We start from the raw sequence: 21,341 nt of genomic DNA, 5'->3' as shown, positions 1-21,341 counted from the left end.
GTCTTAGACTCATTCAGTAGCTATATTTTTGATGGAATAAGGCAGAGACTTGAGCAAAGGTTGGTAACTGTGATTGAGGGAAGTGGAGAATTTGACTCCTTTTCTTCAAGAGCATTTTTTCTTCAACCTCTTGCTTTTCTTCAATGGCTTTTTGAAGGGAAAAGTCTTTATTACTAGGAAAATCACTTTTCTATTACTCTTTATTTTTATTTTGAGTAATTTTTTTTCTTTTTGTGTATGGTTCTCTAAATTTTAACACATGTATAGATTCCTGTATCTACCACCATAATCAGGACATAAAACAGTTCCATCACCCCCAAAAAATCCCTTGTGCTATTTCTTTTTGGTCACCTTGTCCCCCTACCCATAACTCCTGACAACCACTAATCTGTTCTCCATCTTTATAATTTTGTCTTTTCGAGGCAGTCATATAAATAGAATCATACAGTGTACTTTTCTAAGATCAAACCAAACAGAATCCCAAGGCTAGCAAATGGCTGATGTCACAAAATCATGCCATTTATAAAAATGCCATTTTTTAAAGTTTTACTATCTTTTCTTGAGTGCACCAAATACTGTTTTTCAATCTAGAAAGTACTAAGAACTCCAAAGACCCCCCCACTCCACCCCCTTTCTCTCAACAGTCTTAATCACAGACAATTGTCAGTATCTGTAAGATCCACATGTTAGCTTTCATCCTATAGGGCTGAGTCTGGGATGTTTTAGTCACGAAAATAGTATTTCTCAGAGCAGGGCCTCTCAAATGTCTCGTTACCGTGAGGGGGTAACTTCAGTGCTATCAGTATATAGAAACTTCCCATTGTTCCAGCACTTGTAAATATCGTTGTTATAGATCCTTTGCATGGTCTAATCATTGTGACACAAGAAGCTAGGGCCCATAGTCTTTCCCAAATGTTTCTGAGGTTGCGCAGAGGATTCAGCCACTACTTTGTATGTATAGTCTGCCATCTACAGTCCACAGGTGGTCTTTGCATGCTTACTTTCATGGCAGTTTCAAAATGAGATTTAAATGCAAATATGTTTTAGTGTCTCTTGTGAAAGAGTGGAATAGTACATCTGGATTTCTTATCCACCATCTGATGATCTGACTCCATCATTCAAAACATTATACCTAGCTAAAACTCTGTCCAAATTCCCTTAATATTGGGCCAGAATTTGGGTATCACTGATCTGAAGAAAAAAATATTGGGGAGTGAGTTACATCAGTGTAATTCTGGGGTAGCTTACATGGCTTGAGGTTTGTACGTTTAGCTTACACACTTCGGGTTTCAATTAAGGTTCCCAGCTGTTGGCGGAAAAAAAACCCAAAAAACTCTTTGCCTCGTGTAGACTTAAATTCTGTGGTCAGAAATGCAGAAGGAAAGGTAGAAAAAAAAGTAGATCAAGTCTTTGCAATTTTATTTCTCTTTTCCTGAAACCTTGTGCCACCCATTTCCTCACCAGATTCTTTTATTATCAAGATTCAGGCCTCAACTCAAATGTCACCTTCGAGAGAGGCTTTCTCTGACCAATTGGGTAAAGCAGCTACTCTGCCCTTCTCATCCCCATTACTTTCTAGCCCATTACCCTGATTTTATTTCTTCATATCACTTAGCATTAACTTAAACTAATCTGATTCAGTCATACATCTATATATTTATTGTCTTTATTTTTTCCCCCTCACCACTAGAGCAAGGGCCTTTTTTTGTTCACTACCACATCCCCAATGCTTAGAACAGAGCCTGACCCATAATACGTGCTTTAATAACACTGGTTGAAAAAAAAATAATAGATGTAGTTATTTGGTGACACTAGCCATCTAGAGATTTGGTTTGGTCTGGTTAGAAAAGTCTACAGCATCATGAATGCTCACCTCAAGCATCTACGAACTGCGGGGAACTCCTGAAACCATAGCAGTGGACTGGGAAGAGTTTTCTGAGCAGCCCATCCTGGGAGTTTTGGAGAGCACTGTTTGCTTTTTTTTGTTTGTTTTGTTTTGTTTTGTTTTGTTTTGTTTTGAGAGGGAATCTGGCTCTGTGGCCCAGGCTGGAGTGCAGTTGCCGCATCTCAGCTCACTGCAAGCTCCGCCTCCCGGGCTTACGCCATTCTCCTGCCTCAGCCTCCCGAGTAGCTGAGACTACAGGCGCCCGCCACCTCGCCTGGCTAGTTTTTTTGTATTTTTTAGTAGAGACGGGGTTTCACCATGTTAGCCAGGCTGGTCTCGATCTCCTGACCTCGTGATCCGCCCGTCTCGGCCTCCCAAAGTGCTGGGATTACAGGCTTGAGCCACCGCGCCCGGCGGAGAGCACTGTTTTAATTGCTGGAGGAAAATAGCTTTTAAAAGCAAATTTGAGATTGTGATCTGATAAAAAAAAAAGTTAATGATTAAGATTCAAAAACTTGGACTCTAATCCCTAGATTTAAGGGGAGCTCTAACAAGAATTATCCCCAGAGTTCCAGTTTCAGGTAAGAAGGAGTAAGCATGCTTCACACCTTTTCTCACACTGAATATAATTACAAACCCTGGACAGAAGGCAAGAACAAGTATTTGAAGACTCTGAAAAGTAAATAACAGCAACCAAATTTTGTAGTAGCATTAATCTAAATCCATACATATCAATCATAACATGAATGTAAATGATCTAAACATACTAATTTTAAAATGGGAATTTTCCCTAAGCTCATCAAGCAGTATACATTTTATATATACAAGTTATATGTAAAACCTTCTTTTATATGTCAGACTTCAATAAAGTGAGATTTTTTTAAAAATGAAATTGTCAAAATGGATTTTTAAAAACCATAACCCAACTCTACGCTATTTACAAGAAACACAATTCAAAGATAATATACTTTGATTAAAAGTGTGGGTGTGTGCCTATAGTCCCAGTTACTTGAGAGGCTGAGGCAGGAGGATCATTTGAGCCCAGGAGTTCGAGGCTGCAGTAGGCTATGACTACTGTACTCCAGCTTGGACAACAGGGCGAAATTCCATCTCTTAAAAATAAATAAATAAGACCGAGATACGAGGATCTGGTGTTCCAACCCAGCAGGAAAATGCGGACTTTGACTGAAGAGGAGACCCGTGTCATGTTTAAGAAGACTGGGAAATACATCAGGGAGACTCTTCAGCTGCTGGTGTACCAACCCGACGGCACCTACTGTTTCTGGCTGCACAATGACCAGGTGTACTATGTGAGGGAGATTATGAAGCTGGATGCTAATATCTCCGGGGACAAGCTGGCATCACTGGGGACCTGCTTCAGAAAATTCACTAAGACCCACAAGTTTTGGTTCACGTCACAGCCCTGAATTACCTTGCACCTTATGCCAACTATAAAGTGTGGATAAAGCCTGGTGCAGAGCAGTCCTTCCTCTTTGGGAACCATGTATTGAAATATGGTCTGGGTCGAATCACCGAAATACTTCTCAGTACTGGGGAGTGGTGGTGTACTCCATGGCAGACATCCCTTTGGGTTTTGGGGTGGCAGCAAAATCTACACAAGACTGAAGAAAAGTAGACCCCGTGGCGATTGTGGTACTTCACCAACCTGACATTGGAGAATACGCGCGGCAGAAGAGACACTGACTTAAAACGAAGTCATTGCAAGGACAGACAGCTGTGTGGAAGGGCCGAGCTTTGTTTCCTGTGTTTGTGTAGACTCCACCAGCATGTTGAATTTTGTCAACACTATGGCCTCTTCAGGGACATCTTAGTTTACTGTAGTCTCTATCACTGACAGATGCAGGCCGGATTCTTATTATATACAGAGATGGCTCAAAAATGGGGTTTCAGATTTTTGTGTTTGTGATGAAATAGAATACTCTGTTTCAAAAAAAATTAAAACAAATAAATAAGAGGATGGGAAATATACACATTCTCATAGGAAAGCAAACATGTCTTCCATATGAAGCAAGTAGTACACTATTCATTTGTGTATTCATTCATCAAATATTTACTGAAAATATACTAGGTTCAAGACATGATGCTGAACATTTTTATGTGACTCATAATCTTAAAAGCCATATTTAAGAGTGAATTATGTTAGTCAGGAGACCAGATGGTAGTACCTGAATCAGAGTAGATAGGTAGAAATTGTAAAAATTAACAAATAAAATTTAAAAACCAAAAAACCTACAATCCAATACTTGAGATAGCTTTTGATCTATAAAGGCAAAATTTCCACATGTGCATCAAGATTGTCAGGCAAATTCATTAAGTGGAAATAAAATGGAGAGCGCAAAATCAGTTGAATAAAAGAAATAATTGTATTCTTGATAGAGTTATACATCCTTCTTTTAAATAAGCATGTTTAACAAAATTGAGGCAGCAAATACAGTAATCGGTCCACCACTGTCACATGGAAAATAATATTAAAATTACAAGAGAAGTTAAGACAACGTTAGAATCCTCATTGATGGGGAGTATTATGTGTATCTTCTACTGTTTTTGGTTAAATAGATACACTTTTCTTTAAAGTAGGTTTTTGGTTTTTTTTGTTTTTGTTTTTGTTTTTTTTTTGTTTGTTTGTTTTTTGTTTTTACCATTTCTACCCCTCCCAGTCCAATCCAGTTACCATCATCTGGGCTCCTGACTGATGCACTCTTAAATATGTCTTTTAAGATTATGAGTTACGGCCGGGCGCGGGAGCTCACGCCTGTAATCCCAGCACTTTGGGAGGCTGAGGCGGGCGGATCACGAGGTCAGGAGATCGAGACTATCCTGGCGAACACAGTGAAATCCCGTCTCTACTAAAAATACAAAAAAATTAGCCGGGCATGGTGGTGGGCGCCTGTAGTCCCAGCTTCTCGGGAGCCTGAGGCAGGGGAATGGCGTGAACCTGGGAGGCGACGGAGCTTGTAGTGAGCCGAGATTGCGCCACTGCACTCCAGCCTGAGAGACAGAGGGAGACTCCGTCTCAAAAAAAAAAAAAAAAAAAAAAAAAAAAAAAAAGATTATGAGTTACTATCTAAAAATGTGAAGAATATTATACCTTAAACTTAGTAAATTTTCAATAAATATTTGATGAACGAATGCATAAATGAATGACATGATACTTGTTTGATATGAGATATATGTTTGCTTTTCTGTTGGGACTTAGAGATTCCAGAAACATTAAGTTGGATATTGCTACAGTCCTAGGAGAATAATGGGAAACTCTTTCAAAGCACTTACCATGTGTCAGAGACTGTTCTAAGTGCTTCATAAATAGTTACTGCTCTAGTCTTAACAAACATATTAAAAAGCTTTTATTACTAACCCCAGTTTTAGACAAGGAAACTGAGGCACAAAGGGTTTTAATTCCTTGCTTAAATTCTGCCTTTTTTTTTTTTTTTTTTTGAGACAGTCTCACTCAGTTGCGGTGGCGCAATCTCAGCTCACTGCAAGCTCCGCCTCCCGGGTTCATGCCATTCTCCTGCCTCAGCCTCCGGAGTAGCTGGGACTACAGGAGCCCACCAATACGCCCGGTAAATTTTTTTTTTTTTTTTTTTTTTTGTATTTTTAGTAGAGATGGGGTTTCACCGTGTTCGCCAGGATGGTCTCAATCTCCTGACCTCGTGATCCACCCATCTCGGCCTCCTAAAGTGCTGGGATTACAGGTATGAGCCACCGTGCCTGGCCAAATTCTGCTTTCTTAAAGAACTAGTAAATGATAGACATGGGATTCAATGTCATGTAGTCTAGTTCCAAAGTTCCCACTCTAAACTGCTACTGAGTTTATATTCCAGTAGGTCTCTAAGTTGAATGTGCATCAGAATCACATTTAACTTGTTAAAACAGATTTCTGGGCCCTATCCACACAGACTCTGATTCAGTTGGTCTAGGGTATATGCTGAGATTTTGCTGCTCGAACAAGTTCCCAGGTGATGCTGATTCTTCTGGTCCAAGGTGCTGAAGTATACTTGAGAAGAAATCAAATTGCTACTGTGGACATGTCTTCTGTCTAATCCACTCTGACCGAAGATAGAGGTTCCTGATCCTGACTGGATATTACTCAAACTTCATATGCACACTGAGATGTGAGAGCCTAGCATATTTGGGTAAACTAAAGTATGATTCCATATTCTTTCTCCCTACTATTTGATCTTACAAGGTATTTTCTTCCTTGTGATAACAAAGTCATGCCTAGATCCTGATCCTTACCCCCAAATAAAATGATACTATTGATATGGTTTGGTTGTGTCCCCACCCAAACCCTCACGTTGAATTGTAATAGCCATAAATCTCCATAATCCCCACGTGTCAAGGGAGGGACCAGGTACAGGTAATTGAATTGCGGGGACGGTTTCCTCCATGCTGTTCTCGTGATAGTGAGTGAGTTCTCATGAGATCTGATGCTTTTATAAGCATTTGGTAGCTCTTTCTGTGTTCATTCTCCATCCTGCTGCCTTGTGAAGAAGGTGCCTTGCTTCCCCTTTGCCTTCTGCCATGATTGTAAGTTTCCTGAGGCCTCCCCAGTCATGCTAAACTGTGAATCAATTAAACCTCTTTCCTTTTTAAATTACCCATTTTTGGGCAGTTCTTTATAGCAGTGTGAAAATGGACTAATACAACTATGAAATGACCACTGAGACTTTCTGTTGATTTATTACTCACCCATTCAATTTTACCTAAGCTACGCAGCAACTAGAAAATGATACAATTCTGATAAATATTTCTTACTGTTTTATTTTGTTCGAGATCAAAAATTTTGGTACTATAGAAAAGCACAGTGAAATTAAGAAACATTTTTTGGAATGCCACCACAAATTACTAATTGTGGTAGATTCCAATATAGTGCTTCTCATCAGTTTTTGATTCATGCTTTTTGTAAAAAAAAAAAAAAATTGGACAAGTTACATTAAAGGACCTCAGCAAATAGTGTCTGAAAAGACTCACTGGAGATAAGGGTGAGCTGGCCTGAAGCTTCCCTGTGTTAGACTAAGACCCCTTTAAAAATTGAGTCATTCAGGATATGACTATGCCAAGAGGCCTGTTTCCAGAAGACACTGATCAACAAAAGCCCAAGCTTCCTTAATGTGACATTATTAATTCGCTGCTTGTTAAGGAGATAAGAATTATGCTGATTATAACTAGTTATGCTTTCAGCCATGAAAAATTTCTCCTCTGCTCAGTGCTCAGATTATCGTCATTAGTCTTATCAAAAATTTTGGAGATATGCAGGTTCATACTAAGATGTGTCTAGTTCCTGGATTGTTTTATTAACATAAGCACCCAAAGTGGGCTCTTGCTTTACCTAATTTAGCTATCTATAGTGATTAACTTTATCATCAAAATTCCATTTTGTGCAGTGACAACTAGAAAGTACTGTGCAAATTCTTCTGACATGCTGGTCAATATCAGCTTTGAACTATAAACCAGAACACTGCTCATGGCAGCATGAAGGTTACAAAGCAGTGAATCTTTTCCTTTCTAAATAGGCTGCTTTATAAAGAGAATAATTGTACTGAGCAGATAGCAATGTAGGACAGAGAAGGAAGAGAAGAGGGTCATCAGTCTAGGAAGTGAAGGGCTGGGAGAAAGACAATTATCTACTTTATTTATTTATTTTTATGAATTTTGGTTTTAAACCTTTACTATCGGAGAATTAACCAATTCTCATTCTGGCTACTTTAGACTTTCTGATGCCAGAAAAGTGTGGAATAGGGAGAAAACACCTCCTTCTTTTGTTTAGAAATAGAAATGTTGTATTGGTTTGTTTTCTTTGTTCTTTTTATCAGCAGAGCCAGTGTGCCGCTATTGTTTGATGGCCTAACAAAAATGAAATCAAGGCTTTCACTGAACGTCTGCCAAATGTTGAATCGACAGCCCAGCTTCTGCAACAGCTTGCTTTAATGACCCTAGACAGCTTCTATTTGAATCATATACTGGGTCACAAGGAGGAAACAGGGATAACAGAAAGCAGGATGGGACAGAAACTAAATTAGCGCTTTGAAGGCTATTTGGACTGCTGTCAAATCAGTTCCTCAGGGAAGCAGAATTATTTATTAGCTTCCTACTACATGCGTTTTGTAGTTATGGTAAAAATTGATGTTTTGTAAAAACTCCATCCTTCTAATACAACAGAGTATATTTAACTAGTCTAAACAAATCCTTTTATGATCTTCATAATTTATCTGGGAATTTTGATTTATTGATTCTTAAAACTGTGATGACCCTATCTTACCAGTGCAGTCAAAGTTTTTATGAAAATCAGATAAGCAGCTTCTCTTCAGAGGCTTGAATCTCCAGTATTACATGGTTCACTCTGGCCCCTCAATAGGCAGAACTGAAATTTACCACTCACAGTCTGAGTTGCTAGAGACCTGAGTGAGATCTCGGGACTATGAGTTAACGAGAATGATCTGTAATAGTGATTGTGGTATTCCTAGCTGGCCACTGGTGAACCAAGCAGAGGCAGTCAGACTTTCTTTTGGACAGGCAACTCACTACCCCATTCCACCTGCTTTGTCGTACTTGATTCACCATTTCCAGGAAACCTTCAGTGGAAGAAATATTCAAGAGCATATCCTGAAGGAGAGCAACAAGGAATATTTGGTTCCCCTTCTCAATGAGAACCATTCTAATAACCTAACATTGTATAATCGAATTGCCACTGAAGTCAGCAGACTCTTAAGAATGACATTAATGGGGTTGTTGTTTTAATAAATGTTGGCTGAGAGATGGCCTGACTATGTAGAAAGCCTCTTTACCTGTTGATGGCTGAATGCCTTTGGTCATTTTCTATATAAAAGTCCCCTTGAGTAAAGTTGGGTAGGGTGAGGAAGTGAGGCAAAACAAAAGAAAAAAATTAAAGTTGAAGGGGAAAATAAAAACAGGTATATTACACATTTTTGGAGATAAAACTAGCAATCCCTGCCCATATTTTGTATAGGTCATCATCACTGCTAACAGCCCAGGTAATAATAAATCCACCTGCTCCCTTCTTAAAATATTGAGAGAGTGTTCCCATTGTTGAGCTACGTTTTTCCTTTTCTTAAAGCATCTTTTAATAAATGGAAGAGGAAGCACGTGAGTTAAGGGGTAAAGCTAAGGGAAACAAAGGAAAGAGCCAATGGCTTCCAGGACCTGATTTCTTAATCCACCTGCTGTCATGTAGAGTTGGACCTTGTGTTCATGTCAACTGGTTATGTAATAAATTAAACACCAAGATATAACCGTTTTACTTAAAAAAAAAAAAAAAAAAACCGATGAAAATCCCCTCTTTATTCTACCAACTTAAATGCTACACAGTTTAATTTCAGTTGATTTTAGATTATTTTGCAGTTTTACTTCCCCTTTGTCATTTATTTGCTTTCACTAGAAATAGACTATTTTCTTTCCATTTCTTTTACTCCTAATTTAGCCTACAGATGGGCTAGAACTGAGGAAGACTGCAGATGTGGGCAGGTCATATTTTCTGTTATTTAAAATTTTGTACTCATAGACATGATGTTTTTGAGGAGACAGTTTATCTGTAGGACAGATTTTCATAAAAAGATAATATAGTATTATATGAAACACAAGTCGTAAGCCATGTTATTCTGAGAAAATGCTCTATGAACAAAGTGTGAAAGAGTTGCACTGTCTTCCCTTCATTTGAAAATCTCTAACATAAGTGTTTAGTAGAATGATAACCAGAAGTGACTCCTGAATGACTAAGGAAAGAGGAAGTCATGGCCACTAGAGTGTATGTACTAAATGAAATGTAGTGATTTGCAGCATGGACTTTGAAATCCAAAAGACCTGGTTTGAAAAGCACTACTGCTTTCTAGTGATATGAGGTGTGGAAAACTCAAAAACCTCTCTAAAGTCTCTGTAAAATGGGGATAATAACAGTGTCTTCCTGTGTGTTATGAAAATAAAATGAGGTGATGCATTAAAGTCCTTAGTAGAGTACCCAGCACAAAGTAGCTGTTCAATAAATGATATATATGAGATAGGATGATATATGACATATGACATTTCTTTAAAAATTGGCCCCAAATTAACCAGAACTTTGGATTAACTAGGATATCTTTTCCTTGGTTATATTAAATAGTATAGAAAACCTTAATAAGAAATAGTGTATTTTCTTGGAAAGTGTTCAATAAAAAGAATTTTCCACTTTCACTTGTTTTAGAGCTAAGGCACTGTGAAACCATTGTCTATTTGAATTTCTCACTGTGTGTCAAGGATATTTTTGCTAAATCTGGGTTTGTTTATGTTTTAGAATCAATTTGGTTGCTGACAGATATTTAAATTCAAAAACAAATGCTATTTCATTTTCATATTTGAAAACAATCTTAAATTATATGTTTAACATATATAAATACAGAAATATCTTATGGCAAACATAGTTTTCTAATAGTTACATATTGTTATAGTCTGAGTGTTTGCAACCCCCAAAAATTTGTATGTTGAAATCTTACCCTGCAAGGTGATGGTATTGGGAGGTATGGCCTTTGGGAAGATTAACGCCTTTGTAAAAGAGGCCTGAGAGAGATCCCTTACCCACTCCATGATGTGAGGACGCTGCCACACACCACCTACCAACCAGAAAGAGAGTTCACACCAAACACCAAATCTGCTAGCACTTTGGACTTCCCAGCCTCCAGAACTGGAAGAAATGCATTCTGGGCTTTATTATTATTATTATTATTATTATTATTATTGAGACAGAGTCTCACTCTGTCACTCAGACTGGAGTGCAGTGGTACAGTCACAGCCCACTGCAGTGTCAATATCCCAGACTCAGGTGATCCTCCTATCTCAGCTTCCTGAGTAGCTGGAACCACAGGTTGTTTTTTTTTTCCATGCCCAGATTTTTTTTTTTTTTTGGTAGAGACAGGGTCTCACTATGTTGCCCAGGCTGGTCTCAAATGCCTTGACTCAAGTGATCTGCCTGCCTCACCTCCCAAAGTGTTGGACTATAGGCGTAAGCCACCGCACCCAATTGCCCAGCAAATTCTGTTGCTTGTAAGTTGCAAGTTTATGGTATTTTGTTACAACAGCCCAAATGAACTAACACATGGTTGTCCAGTAATCAATATTTACACACTGACACGTAGGTTAAAGAAATCCATATTAAAGAAAGTATACACCTTCTCCGAATATGCAGAAAAAAAAAAGGATAAGAAGGTAATTATATTTAATGATCTGGTATATTTTTAAAGAGTTCCTTAATCCAATCTACTCATATAATTTTTGAAAGACTGCTTTCAGATCATAAAGGGGAAGCTGATATAACTAAGTCTATAAATAAGACTACATGTTGGAAAATCCTGAGAGTGGAAATGATAATGAATCTCAGGAAAAATATAACTACAACATTTCTAAATAATTATTAACATAAACATTTTTTCTCCAGTGGAAATTCTCACTATTTATCACCTTTGTAATCCCCCTAAGACTATCTGTGACCTCCACATGTACATATCTTTTCCTCTACCCACTGATAGTAATAATAACCACTACACAGTTTATGTTCTAGTCACGACATAAAATCTTAAAACTCCCAGAGAAAGGACCAAAAGAAGATCTCAGTCAGTTTATGCCATGTACTCACAGAGTATCATTTGACTTATAAATAAAAACAGCAGTCAGTTATTGCTCTCAGAGAATGCTGGGCCATGGAACCAAGTGGATTTGGGTTCAAATTCTAACTCTGGCACTTACTTGACTATGAGGCTTTGGACAAATCCCATTAGCTCTCTGAACTTTGGGGAGTATCTTCAACTGTACAGATGGGCTTAGCAACAGGTAACAACAGGCTGTTCTAACAGAGCAGGGTGCGTGGTAAACTTTCAGTGTCCAGCAAAGCCCTCTCTTATAACTCTCCTTTGATCTCTCAGGGCTATCTTCAATTCCTGTTTTCATCATAGTTATATAAAGCCTCTCGTTCCATATTTTCACAGATTTTTTTTTAATCTCTCCAATTCAGAGCTGGCTAGAGGTCCTCAATTCTGTACTCACGAAATTAGTGAAGGAAACACAAAGTTCTAATTTCTCCACCATGATTATTATTTTGATGCTTTTAATAAAAGCATTAATTAGCAAATCCTTTTCAAGTTTATTTCATCTTGATGGTCCTTGCTTTGCTGGGGCCCTAAATGCTTACTTAATACAGTGCTGCTCCAAATATTGCATTATCTGGTTCTAGAATTACAGAGGAAGAAAACAAAGGGTATATAAGGCAGTGAGAAAGTTAACACTTATGGAGAATCAGTGGTGCTTACTAAACGATCCATAAACGTTATTTTCCTTCTGCCCTTCATTCTTGGTTTTTACAATCTGGGGAAGTATTAATTCACTCCCTACTATTAGATAAATAATTGGTACATTTAGACTGTCTCTCTCTCCCTTATCCCATTTTTTAGAGTTTATGAGTTTTACTTTTCTATTATATATATTTATAATATTAAATAATATTGGTTCATCAATATTAGATAGCATAGCATTTCTTCATTCTTATATAATATCAAAACAACTGTTGTTGACATGTATTATTACCTTCATCTCATTGATAAAGAAATTGAGGCTCAAAAGTTAAGTGGCTAATAAAGTAGAACTGGGATTTGACTATTTGTAAGGTAGAGCAAAGAGAGAAAAAAATATGTTCCCTAGTAAGTAAATACATTTTCAGAAGACAGTTATAAACAAGAAAAAAAGTAATACCTTACTTGCTGTAACTAAACCTCTGTTTCTTTCTAGTATAGTACAATATTTTCTTTTTGTTCTACTTTAAACATTTATTATTTAGGTAGTATTTAGAGATTCCAGTATGTGCTGTACTCTGGTGAAGAAATTCAAAGGAATACCAAACAAAATCACACTTTGTTCTGTAAAGCTCATTAATGTGGCTATTTTTATTGGTAGCCTCTTACTATATTTTGCTGAAATAGTAATACTCTATTAATTTCTTTTTATTTGCATGAATAACACAGTGACACTCAATAGCCCAGCCCTTAGAAAATATAACATCATTGAGTAATGAATTCAGAAATGAGGCAGATGTCCAGAGACAAGCAGCTCTAGCCATCACAACTATGCTCTGGGCACACACACACACAAAAAAACAACATAAAGGGTGGGGAAAAAAGGATACCTACTAGCTGAATCTGGTAGCCCACACCAACAGAGTCCGCTTATATTTCATCAGCCAGACTTTTGTCATCTCTGATATGGTCAGCCCATTTGAGAGGAGGTTGACGATGTAGTACTTGTAGGTGGCACATTGCCACCTTCAACTTATAAGGAAGAAGAGGAAAATGATATTGGGTAGGCAATAGTATTTACTCTGGAAATATACAGGGTTTCTAAAACTTAACACGTTCAAACTATACTTTTTTTAAAATTTTACTTTAAGTTCTGGGATACACGCGCTGAAGGTTATAGACTTTTTTTTAAAAAAGCCTTTTTTTAAACAAAATTTTAGTTTAAGTTCTGGGATACATGTGCTGAACGTGCAGCTTTCTTGCATAGGTATACATGTGCCATGGTGGTTTGCTGCACCTATCAACCCGTCATCTAGGTTTTAAGCTCCGCATGCATTAGGTTATTTGTCCTAATGCTCTCCCTGCCCTTTGCCCCGACCCCCCAATAGGCCCCGGTGGGTGATGTACCCCTCCCTGTGTCTATGTGTTCTCATTTTTCAACTCACACTTATGAGTGAGAATATGTGGTGTTTGGTTTTCTGTTCCTGTGTTAGTTTTCTGAGGATGATGGTTTCCAGCTTCATCCATGTCCCTGCAAAGAACATGAACTCATTGTTTTTTATGGCTGCATAGTATTCCATGGTATATCTGTGCCACATTTTCTTTATCCAGTCTATCATTGATGGGCATTTGGATTGGTTCCAGGTCTTTGCTATTAAAAATAGTGCTGCAGTAAACATATGTGTGCATGTGTCTCTATAGTAGTATGAGTTACAATCCTTCAGCTCTCAAAGTTTGTCTGACAGGCAGATTAGGAATAGACCCAAAGTAACTTTAACATTTGCAGTGACTAGAATATGTGCATTTCAATTTGAAAAAAAAAATCAATTTTTTCAAATTGGCTTTGTTAGTATGTGCCTTTTATTTTGGTTTACATTGATTTACTCTTTTTTTTCTCAGAATTCACAGTATAGATTTGAGAACCAATAACTTTACAAGCTAATTAGTTGAGCTTGAAATACTATTTCTTTTATGTTTTATTTTCCTTTATGCTAAGTAGGTGGCTGCCACCTCATTTACTGTTGCTAACAAGAAGAAAAAAAAATCTTTTCATTGACAAAATTAACTTTTACATGGAAATAACAGTCATATAATCTTTATATGCTCAAAGTCAGCAATAATTTGAGTAATGAAGTTTTATGTTCTCAGATGAGCATAATTTGAGTAAGTTATTACCCAAGATTAATGAATAGATATCCTTTCTTTCTATGTGGTTGCAATGAGCTTTAACAAAATTAGTGGGAAGAAAAAGTTTTTGTCGCACCTAATTAACTCACCTTGATTTAGGCGTGAATGAGTCATTGTCATTCTAAGAACTTCTTCATGGTCAAGTTTTGGATCACCATTTTTCAAATATATTGTGACTGTCGAAATTCCATGCATCTAAGTCTTTTTTGCATTGTTAACATTCACACATGAATTGAGCAAGTCAACTCTGTGTTCTCTATAATAAATAAAATGAACTATTTAATGATTTTTCATGATAGGAGTATTCAAATATGGTTGTCAAGAACGAACACTAGAACTTTCCCCGTTCTGCTAATAATACAGAATGTCTGCTTATCTATCTTACTTAAAAGAAAAAAAAAGTGTAATCAATACTTTTTTTTTTTTTTTTTTTTGAGATGGAGTTTCACTCTTGTTGCCCAGGCTGGAGTGCAGTGGCACGATCTCGGCTCGCTGCGACCTCCGCCTCCCAGGTTCAAGTTATTCTCCTGCCTCAGCATCTCGAGTAGCTGGGGACTACAGGCGTGCACCACCAGGCCCGCCTAATTTTTGTATATTTAGTAGGGACGGGGTTTCACCATATTGGCCAGGCTGGTCTGCTTATCTGACATTCTGTATTATTAACATCTGGTTAGTCCTCTGATGATAAGAACTACAGCAAACTTGTTTCATTTAAACACTCAAGGACAAGGATTACATAAACAAGCTGAAGACCCTGATATTAACTAGAGTGTGTGCTCAGTAATGAACTGCTTTACATAAGTTATTATCTGTATTATCTGCATCTGGTTAGTCCTCTGATAAGAACTACAGCAAACCTGTTTCATTTAAAAACTCAAGGACAAGGATTACATAAACTAGCTGGAGACCCTGATATTAACTATAGTGTGTGGTTAGTAATGAAGTGCTCTACATAAGTTATTTAACTCCTGAAAATGTCTCTCAAGGTAGGTATCAATATCCGAAGTTTACAGAAGAGAGAACTAAGACAAAGAGGATAACGAACTTGCCTGTGAGTTTTTTAAACTACATTATATTTCCTTCAAGTGCTGATGACTAAAAATGTCTGAATATAATAATTTCATAGCAGACTGGAAATCTTGTTCCCTTCAAAACCCTTTATGGAAAAAACCACATAAGGCTTTTGAGTTTTCTCGAATCTGATAATACAAGTATTTGAATTAATTAGTAAGAACACCTGAATTAGAAAACCCTCAGCAGTGTATATATTGTAAAAGAGCAGCTGTGGTTAAATTTAATAAGGAAAAAGAACATAGGCCTTTTTCTCAACCAATTAAAATTTCAATAATAGTTTAAAATTGTTAGACCACAGAATAAGTATTTTCTTTTCCCTCCTCATCCATCTTTGAAAATATAATCAAATCTAGATAATTTCCTTTAATTAAGTGAAAGCATGTGTTTGTTAATACAATATTATAAATTCAAAATCCTTTATATATGAACACAATTATACTATTTAAAAACATATTTTCATTTACATTAATAATAAAACTAGAGTGCCTGGGGTAGGATTAAGTGAGCTGGGGAAGCCAGGCTATCATTTACAAAAAAAAAAAAAAATTGTGGAACATATATATATGCAGATACAAATGTATATATGTCAAGAAATTCTCATGTCATAATTTGTCATATGTTGTAAATAATTTCAAGTCTATACAATTACAGTAAAGTATAGAGAAACACAGAAAACCAAATACGTGTGGCCAGATAAATCTTGAGAAAAACCACTAAGGACAACAACCAACCAATCACATAACAAATTAAAATGAAGTCCAGTAGAAGATTCTGTGGAGTCTTCAAGCTCACCAACTCAAATTAGGTGTTTTCTGACACTTACTGTTTACTTGCACAAGATTTTCTAATAGGAGTACTGTCCAAGAGAAATACAATGGGAGCCATATATTTAAGTTTACATTTACTAGTAGCTACATTTCTTAAAAGAAACAAGTGAAATTAATTTTAATAACATTTTATTTAACTGAATATACAGCCATAATATTATCATTTCCACATGTGACAAAGTCTTTGCTCAGCCAAATTTTAATCAGGCTTCTGGACCTTTCCTTAGGCCCCTCCATGTGCTTTCTTGAGAAGTCTAGTCTGCAAAAGAACCCAGCTAAGTCAGTTTAGCCAAAATTCCCTTGATATGTGATCAGACTCCTCATCTTTCATCTTCCCCCAGGAGATGTCTAATCACTCTGGCCTGTCTTTAGCAAGAATCCTGTTACATAGGTTTAGCCAGGATCCCCACTCACCCCTGATGTTTTCTCTAAGTAATTTTCCATCCACTGACCCCCACACACTGTTCCTTGGAGATAAACGCATACTTGCCCATGTTGCTTTCTGACTTGAGCCCAGTCTCTCTCCCTTACTGCAAGCCCCTGTTGCAGTGGCTCCTCTACCTATTGTGATGGTCATAAACTGAATAAAATCTTTTTTGTGGGGAGCAGGGGGTACAGGGTCTTGCTCTGTTGCCCAGGCAGGAGTGCAATGGCACAATTATAGCTCACTGTAACCTCAAACTCCTGGGCTCAAGAGATCCTCCCACCTCAGCCTCCTGAGTAACTAGCACTACAGGGGCATGCCCCCATGCCCAGATAATTCTTTTATTTATTTATTTTTTTTGTAGCAATGAGGTACCACTACATTGCATAGGCTGGTCTCAAACTCCTGGCCTCATGTGATCCTGCTGACTTGGCCTCCCAAAGCCTTGGGATTACAGGTGTGAGCCATCATGCTCAGCCTATTACCAAGCTTTAACAAGTATCATTAAATAATACTTTTTTTTTTTTTTTTTTTTGAGCTGGAGTTTCACTCTTGTTGCCCAGGCTGGAGTGCAGTGGCATGATCTCTGCTCACTGCAACCTCCACCTCCCAGGTTCAAGTGATTCTCCTGCCTTAGCATCCTGAATAGCTGGGACTACAGGTGTGCACCACCAGGCCCGCCTAATTTTTGTATATTTAGTAGAGACGGGGTTTCACCATGTTGGCCAGGCTGGTGTTGAACTCCTGACCTCAGGTGATCCACCTGTCTCGGCCTCCCAAAGTGCTGGGATTACAGGTGTAAGTCAGCATGCCCGGCCTAAATATTTTTCTTTAACATGTGTAATCAATATAAAAATTGCTAATGCAACCTTTTACATTTTTTCATAATAATTTTAATTTTTATTCTGTGTTCAGTAGCCACATGGGGCTAGTGGCTGCTGTACTGAAAACATAGTTCAAGCGTTGTTGAGTGCTATGAGTTCTTAAGGATTTATTTTGGATCTAGGCATTGATAAAACTCGGAAGGTCAATTTAGCAGCAACAGGAATTAGATAAGCAAGTGTTTGACTTTCTTGTGGGTGCTCTAAAGTCTTAGATCACGCCAGCCTTGTATGCTAACTTTGGAGACTCATAAAGGCTACTGGTGTCTAAAAGGCTGTGAAATGTATTTTTAAAGAAGCTGTGAAATATTTTAAGTGTACATCACATAATGATTGTAAATCTGATACATCTGCACTATGAAAGTGTCAGAAAGGCTAGTGCAAACTTCAATTTTGAATAAAAAGATAAATCCAGAAAAAGAAGTGTGCATTTGTCACTCTTTTAAAAAAGAGTTGGGTGGGGAAAGGATCAAGCTTATGTAACCTAATAGGGAAAGAAAAGACAAGTCCTACTCTCTCTGACTCTTGTATTTTGTTGTGGCATTTTAAGAAGGATCCAATTGTACCGATGCAATTAAAAGTAACCAGTGGTTGTGAAAAGGCTTGAAACTACATCTTGTGAACAATGGCTGAAAGTACTTTGAATATGGTTTCTTAAAATGGGTATCTGTAGCAGGGGTAGTCAGAAGGATATGCATGGGAGAGGGAGTGGGACAAGGTGATGAGCTGTACTGGTAAATCCCTAAATGAATGTCACATACAAGAGGAAAAGAGCAAGAAACAAAGACAAATAACTACTCATAGAAGAGAGCGCAAGTTGGCTGAATACAAGCAAAGTGGCTTATAAAAATGCAATGGAAAAATGTGTCTTGTGAGGCAGACAATTTTCCACCACAGAGGATGGGGACAGTTCATGATGCCTAAGGCTCCTCTCAACACTGAGAACTGATTTTATTGGTCTCAAATATTGGAAAGGCAGTGTAGAGGTTTAATAGTTCACTGGCCTTGATGTTACAGGCAGGCCCTGTGTCTTAATCGTGGCTCAACCTTTAGGAGTTAGGTCACCTTTAGCAAGCCTCCTGGACTCTCTGGGTCTGCTGCTTCTATAAAATCAAAATAATATACTCCACATTTACTTCTGGGATTATTGCAAGGCTTTGTAACCACATAAACACGTGTCTGTTTCCATGGGATAAGCCAATAAGGCCCCTTAACACAGCCCTCCTGTTTCTTTTTCCTTCTCCTCCCTTCCTACTCTATTTCGGGTTCTGTCTTCCCACACCCAGCTATTCCTGGTACCTTCCCTTACATGTACCTTATCTTACTGCTGCATTACAGAAAAGTCTAAGGAAAAATACAAATAGTCTTTTTCCACCCTAAGGTAGCGCAAAGGGTTAATAGAGTCAAGAGGTAAATTCTGTAAAAACCATTTTTCCACATTTTTTCATCCTGCAATCGTTATTTATAAAATGAGCCAACTGCTGAAGTGGACGCCAAGAAATCACAATTTCAGGACTGCCACGAAGAATGAGTATTAAACTCCTTATCAGAGACCTTTAACCCTTATACAATGATGTATCCATGCAGGTCACCCTACACTGCCTCTACTTTAAAGTCTGCAGCAGAATAACTTTTTTTTTAAATCACTAATTTTTGAACTGTGGTCTTTACGGCTCAGATCTGGGAGTGGACATAGACCTTTCTTATTTAAACCATTGCCCACAGATAACACATAATTTCTAGCTGAATCCTTTAGTACCAATATCTCCTCTTTTCACTACCCTGATCCCCCTCGGGGGGGTTCAGGAAGATGGTTATCTAGAGGGCACAGGTTCTGGGTTCAAATTACTTGGGTGCAAACATCAAATCCACTACTCTGAGGCTGGGCCTCAATTTATCTGCAAAACGAGGATGATTCCTACCTCAGAGAGTTGAAGATTAAGTAGCTTTAAAGTAAACTTTTAAACACTTGATCCGGACACAATAAATGGGGCTACCAGAACTATCTTTCCAGCATTCCCACCAGCAAGTGCCTTAGGCGTCTTTGAGAATTTGGTCTCCAAGACCTTTCAGAGCATTCATAACTTTAAACCCTGCTCTGCTGTAGCCCCGGGCGTCTCAATAGTAAATGAACCTGCTGGCTCCCAATCCAGCCAAACCAGGAGATAGACTGAGGCTTCAGACTGCCTCGCGGATGCTCCTTGGCACTTGACGGCAAGAGCTAAAAAGAGGGGATTTAAAACACGGTTTCCTCCAGCTTAAAGTTTAAGTACCGATTTGCGACCCTACTCTCCGCAAGACACAAACCGCGGGTCGCGGCCCCAAGGCGCACGCCGGGGGGCGTGGTTATGGGCACGCGCGCGCACCCAGGGACGTGTCCTTTACAGTACCCACCGAGGCGCCGGCCCCCTCACGCGCAGCGTGGAATCCAGATCCCACGGTCGGCGTCGTTACTCTGCGCATGTGTAACTGCTAGGGGGCGGGCCGGCGGAACGCAAAATTTTAGGGAAAGAACAGTCGGAAGGGGGAGGGCGGGGCCAAAGGCGGAAGGGTTGAAATCAGCTGGCTGGGTCTCGTGACAGCCTGGGCGGTGGCAACGCAGGCGTATTAGAGCGCGGTCGCTCAAAGCCTGAGCGAAGATGGCGGCCTCCAGAGTGAAACTCTGAGAGGCAGAGGGAGGAGGCGGAGGGGGCGGGGAGGCAGCGCCGCGGCGGCACCAGGAACCCGCGGCAGCGGAGCTACAGGGCCCCGGCGGGGGAAAGGGGAAGTGGTGAGGGTGAGGAGGCCGGAGGGCGCCTCATCCCACTCTGGAAGCTGAGCCGGCGGCGGGAGGAGCTAGGGCTGGAGCCTCTCCAGCCTCCCGCGAAGGTAAAGCCAACTCCGGACACTGGACTCGGGGGCTCTGCTTTACTCCCTCCCCACGCCGTGGGGACTCTGTGGGGCTCAGGGCAGGGAAAACCGGGTGGTCTTGGCTGCCGCAGCCTGCAGCTGCTAACAGCTTACCCTTCCCCCAGGCTGCTGGTCTGGTTCCTTCCGTTGGACCCCCCCCCCCCCGGCTTTGAGTGACATTAGCTTAGGGCGCTGCCCTGTCCAGCCCCACCCCTCTTTTTGCCTGGTTTTCTTGTTTTTTACCTAGTACGCTCCTTCAGTCGCCTTAACAAATCCTTACCCCATACGCTCTTCATTCCCTTGTGGGCCCCGCCCTCGGGATTCCCTTCCCGTCTCCTGGACTGAGCACCCTTCCTGCTGGATGCCGGCAACTCTTGTTTCCTTGGGTCAGCGACCCTCCTTCCGCACAATTCCTGCAGACTGACTTTCTTTGCTTTATTTCGTTTTGTTAGGAAATGAGCATCCGCGTCGTCTCTTCTCCAGTACTTTTTCCAAAATCATTTTCTCCCCCAAGCCGTTTCCTTCTTGCGAGGCAGCTTATTCACGTGGCCTTTCCTCCGCTGCTGTGATTTTACCTTTGAATGTGGCCTTTGGAGTGGGTGAAGTGGGATTTAGACGCTCAGTGAAGTGGCTGTTCATCGATTATTTGATACTTAACTATGCTTAAGAGTGCCTTCCCTTAAATTTTCTCCGTTTGTAGAGTGTTCCGTTAACCACTTTTGTCTTGAGATTGTTTCCTGTGTCCTTTGCTTAGAGGGGGGAAAAAAGTAGATTTCACCCAAATGTGGCGGTGGTCTCCCAAAGTAATTATTTCTCATTTTCTCTCTGCTTTTCCCTTTTACTTTTTTCTGGTTTCCCTCAAAAAGGATGCTGTTGCGTCCT

At 39.3% G+C, this 21,341-nt stretch overlaps 1 protein-coding gene, 1 long non-coding RNA gene and 1 pseudogene across 2 annotated transcripts in view; 2 read left to right on the top strand and 1 right to left on the bottom strand.

The window, feature by feature from the left end:
• Positions 1-3,057: 3,057 nt before the first annotated feature.
• Positions 3,058-3,589, top strand: LOC103241667 (60S ribosome subunit biogenesis protein NIP7 homolog pseudogene; annotated as a pseudogene).
• A 9,206-nt stretch (positions 3,590-12,795) lies between these two features.
• On the bottom strand, positions 12,796-20,132 carry LOC103241668 (uncharacterized). The gene is made up of 4 exons (XR_012095586.1): positions 19,965-20,132; positions 14,454-14,620; positions 13,623-13,708; positions 12,796-13,209 (listed from the first exon to the last, which is right to left on the bottom strand). It is a non-coding gene; the product is annotated as an uncharacterized lncRNA (long non-coding RNA).
• Positions 20,133-20,321: 189 nt separating this feature from the next.
• DNAJC13 (DnaJ heat shock protein family (Hsp40) member C13) overlaps positions 20,322-21,341 on the top strand; it is a 119,915-nt gene continuing 118,895 nt past the window's right edge. The window contains exon 1 of the mRNA XM_008009117.3: positions 20,322-20,438. The gene's annotated coding sequence lies outside the window, so the exon portion shown is untranslated. The remainder of the gene's footprint in view (positions 20,439-21,341) is intronic.

The sequence above is a fragment of the Chlorocebus sabaeus genome, chromosome 15 (assembly GCF_047675955.1).
Source record: "Chlorocebus sabaeus isolate Y175 chromosome 15, mChlSab1.0.hap1, whole genome shotgun sequence".
Taxonomy (NCBI): domain Eukaryota; kingdom Metazoa; phylum Chordata; class Mammalia; order Primates; family Cercopithecidae; genus Chlorocebus; species Chlorocebus sabaeus.
The sequence above is the reverse complement of the archived record's forward strand: the minus strand, read 5'-3'. Positions and strand labels throughout refer to the sequence as shown.